The 4,130-nt window shown below is 43.1% G+C and overlaps 1 pseudogene; it reads right to left on the bottom strand.

Moving 5' to 3' along the window:
- Window positions 1–1,592: 1,592 nt before the first annotated feature.
- On the bottom strand, window positions 1,593–3,392 carry Aimp1-ps2 (aminoacyl tRNA synthetase complex-interacting multifunctional protein 1, pseudogene 2; annotated as a pseudogene).
- Window positions 3,393–4,130: the final 738 nt, after the last annotated feature.

Genomic DNA, 4,130 nt, shown 5'->3' with positions numbered 1-4,130 from the left:
TTCCAGTGGTGTCTCAGGCAGGGGTCCTGCCGCTCCTGGGCCCTCCCCCACGGGAGCCCAGAGGCCTTATACAGTTTCCTCTTGGGCCAGCGATGTGGGCAGGGGTGGGCAGTGTTGGTGGTCTCTTCCGCTCTGCAGCCTCAGGAGTGCCCACCTGACCAGGCGGTCGGGTCTGTCTCCCACGGGGTCTCGAAGGCTACACTCTTAAAGGAAACTAACACTCTCTCAGAGGCTATCAATCACTAATGTCTTTTCAGAAAGGGTTGGGGCTTTATGTCTTTTCTCCTCTCTAGCCTTGGATTTGGTCTGGTTTGAGCTTATACAGGTCAACGTGTGCTGACATCACACCTCTGAGTTCATATGTGGAGCTACTTTGCTGTGTCCAGAAAACACTGCCCCTTATAGTAATCTACGGCCTCTGGGTCTTACACTCTTTCCTCCCCCTCCTCCACAATGATGCTTTAGCCTGTGGAGGAAGGGCTGTGACATAGCACTAAATGGGTCATTAGTGCTGAGCATTTCACTATCTCTTGGTCTTGGAACGTTGGCTAGTTTGGGTCTCTGTGTTGATTACTGTCTCTATGCTAATTACTAAGTGAATAAACACGGCTCTGATGAGGACTGAAAGGTGAATTAATTCATTGGTATAACAATTAGCTATTAGGAGTCAGTTTAATACAGTGTCTGTTTAGCAGAAATACTGTGATTTATTTTATTTTATGTAAACATTCTTCAATTTGGGTCCTGAAACTAAGTCCATGAAAACACCAATGGATGACTGTATATACCATGGGTTCCATGTTCTGTCATTTAGTTGATTAATATGGAGTAAAACACAGAAACAATATCTGGGCCACCAAGTACATGCAGTTTCAATTTCCCAAGTCGTTTAACATTAGTGAAGCGTTCCCATTCTTCCTCACTCTTGGTACTGTGTTGTCACATTTAAAATGGTTGATATTTTTATTTCTGTTTTAATCTTTTCGGATGGATAATTCAGTAAGCCATCTCAGAAAAGTAATAGGTCCTAAGATTTGCAAATGACAGTCTGAACATATTACCCAAGTGATGTTTTTAAGTGATTCTAAGAGAATCGAGCATTAGATATCATCTGTAGTAATTATAGCTTTAAAACCATAGTGGGAGAACATTCAGAAGCATATGCTCACATTTCATGCTAATACTAACCACTAGAACATAATCAGAAAGCACGCCCATTAAATAAGAAGGGGTAATGACTTTTTATCTAATTATAAAACCAATAAGTAGTTTATGCTGAATAAACAAACATAGAAGTATCAAAAAGACATAGATGTGCCTAAAAATGTTAACCTGATCCCATCGAATAAATACTTGTTAGCATTTTGGTATATACCTGCTTATTTTTTTTTTAAAGTACTTTCCAGCATGACGCATACTGGTTATAATAGCAGGGCTGTGTTTCCTTGGCTTCATGGTGGCAACCCTCTTTCCTTGACTGCTAGGACAAGAAAGACTACAGACCTGGTCTCTCACTGCTGACTTGTTGATTGCCACTCTTCCTGTTGGGGAGCCTTTCTGTCATGATCATCACCAACCATGCTGGGCTCTAGTTATTGAGGTTCCTGTCTCCTCTTGTCATTATCCAGCCTGAAAGGTAGAGGGATCCCCATCTCTTGTCCCATCTGTTCCCACAGCACCGAGTACAGTGCCTTCTGCTTAAAACATTCTTCATTAAAAACCACGTGCTTTGTAAACTCCCTTCCCCTCCCCTTGTATGTGGCCACCCACTCATCATTGGTGTGTAGGTCAGGCTGGATCTGCTTCCAGATCTTCCTCTGAGGGTTCAGCTCCTTGTCAGGTTCTCCAGGAAAAGCATCAAAAGTAATTCTGTCTCCAGGGAAACGGACTCCCTGGGAGGGGCCAGAATCTCCACTTTTCTGGTGAACTGGCACACTTCACCATTGCTTGGGACAGTACTCCCTGCGTTTTTGCAGATTTCAGATGACAAGGTAAAAACCACCATCTGATTTTGCATCTGTTCTAGAGGAACATGATTCACCAGTCCACTGTGGACTGTTCTTGGGGCTGCTTCTCCCATACCTACTTCTTTTTTTTTTTTTTTTGATTTTTTTTTTTATTAACTTGAGTATTTCTTATATACATTTCTAGTGTTATTCCCTTTCCCGGTTTCCTACTTCTTCTACATAGACTGAATCTGCATCTGAGTGTTCCTTGGAAGATCCAGGTGAGGTAAGTCTGTAGGCTTAGAGGCAGACTTGCTGCCAACTGCTGTGTCTCCTTTTTCTCTCCTTTCTTTTCACTTTTCTCTTTTGCCTCCCTCCACTCCACCACTCCCCACCCCCACCCCAATCTGTTATTTTGTACCAGAAGAAATGGTGGTTGTTACTGATGGTTTACTAGAGTCTGTACCACACTTTCAGAGTTAGTCTCTAGTGAAGTACTCAGTGTAACTGGTATTTGCTTCACTCCATTATGAATCTCTCCCTGAATTACCTCTTGCTTTAGTTCTTCTATTTCTTTTTTCAGTTTACTATTTGCTTTTCTTTTTATAAACTTACTTTTATTTTCTTTTACATGCCAGTTGTTGCCCCCCTTCTGGCCTCCCACAGTTCCTCATCTCATTCCTCTCCCCCCTGTCTTCAAGGGGGATGTTCCTCACCCTCCCCCAAGCCCTGTCAGGCCTCCCCACTTCCTGGTGCCTCAGGTCTCTAGAGAGTTAGGTGTGTCTTCTCCCGCTGAGGCCAGATCAGACAATCCTTTACTGTATGTGTTGGGGCCTCAGACCAGCTCATGTATGCTACCTGGTTGGTGGCTCAGTGTCTGAGAGATCTTAGGGGAGTTTGCAGGGCCCAAAACATGGCCAATAGTGGAATTAAATAAGTGAAGTGCTCTGTAATAGAAAGACATTGGTGAAACTTTAATAACAATAAGGAAAAGTGTGGAAACACACACACACACACACACACACACACACACACACACACACACACACACACTAAACACATGCTTCATATGCTTTTGACCCATGAGTAAATCTATGTCAGTCACAAGGCAAAGAACAATTTCCCCAGTACTTAATATCTCAGTTATGCCTGGTTGGGTCTTGTAGCTTTTATGGGAAATCTTGGCATCTCTCCTAGAAATTGTTAAAGTCCTTAAGGGTATACCATCTTTGCAAGCATTTATCAAATATTTATTTAGGAAATATTAATGTGTAAGGTATTATGATGAAGAGGGGTGGGGAGAGAAGAAAGATATAATCCATGTGAATAAGACATGCTTTGCTCTAGAGGGTTATAGATTAGTGGGGTTGGGGAAAGGCAAGCATATTGCTTATACTCACAGAAAGGGCAGGGCCCATTAGTCACAGAGTATCTGCTCTCCCGCATTGCTACATGGCGTTCAAAGTGCTTCACATTTTAGAACCTTTCATATTTTGAATTTTCAGGTTAGAGATACTCAGCCTGGAGCAAACCACTGTAGAGTGCATGAGCCCCAACCTCGTTACCATTTATTTGACTTGTACCAAATTGAGGAAGGGACAAGAAGGTAAAACATTCCTTGTTCTCAGTCTGACTCTCTTTGATAGTGGATGCTGTCATCAGAAGAGAAGTTTCCTGTCTGGTTTTTGTCCTTTCTTGACATTTTTGGGAATAGCTTTCCAGGGAAAGTGATGTTAGAAGTGAGTTGAGAAGTGTTTTCCAAGCTAGACAGAGGCTGGGAAGATTAGTAAAACTGTTATGGGTAAGCAAGTAGGGCAGTCTGAGTCCAGGGAGAAGTGACTGGACCTTAGGTGGCTTTCCATTCCATTACCCCCCCCCCCCCCAAACTGTCGTCATGTTCCCCATGTTGCTCTCTCTCAAATTTGTGACCTCTGTTTCTGTAATTATTGTTACACACACACACACACGGTTTACTAGAGTCTTCTGGGGTCTGAGTAGTCCAACAATGACCATCTCTTAATGGGAAAGCCAAGGATCCAGTAGCTGCTCAGTCCCTGAGACTGATGCCTCAGCAGTCACAACCTGGTACTGCCATCCCGGGAAGACCTAGAGAGTAGCTAGTTTTCATTTTACATTGAAATCCCAAAGAAGTAGGTCCTAAAACCAGTGAAGCTGTAGCTCAGG

The sequence above is a fragment of the Rattus norvegicus genome, chromosome 2 (assembly GCF_021556685.1).
Source record: "Rattus norvegicus strain SHRSP/BbbUtx chromosome 2, alternate assembly SHRSP_T2T, whole genome shotgun sequence".
Classification (NCBI taxonomy): domain Eukaryota; kingdom Metazoa; phylum Chordata; class Mammalia; order Rodentia; family Muridae; genus Rattus; species Rattus norvegicus.
This window is presented reverse-complemented; position numbering and strand designations above follow the sequence as displayed.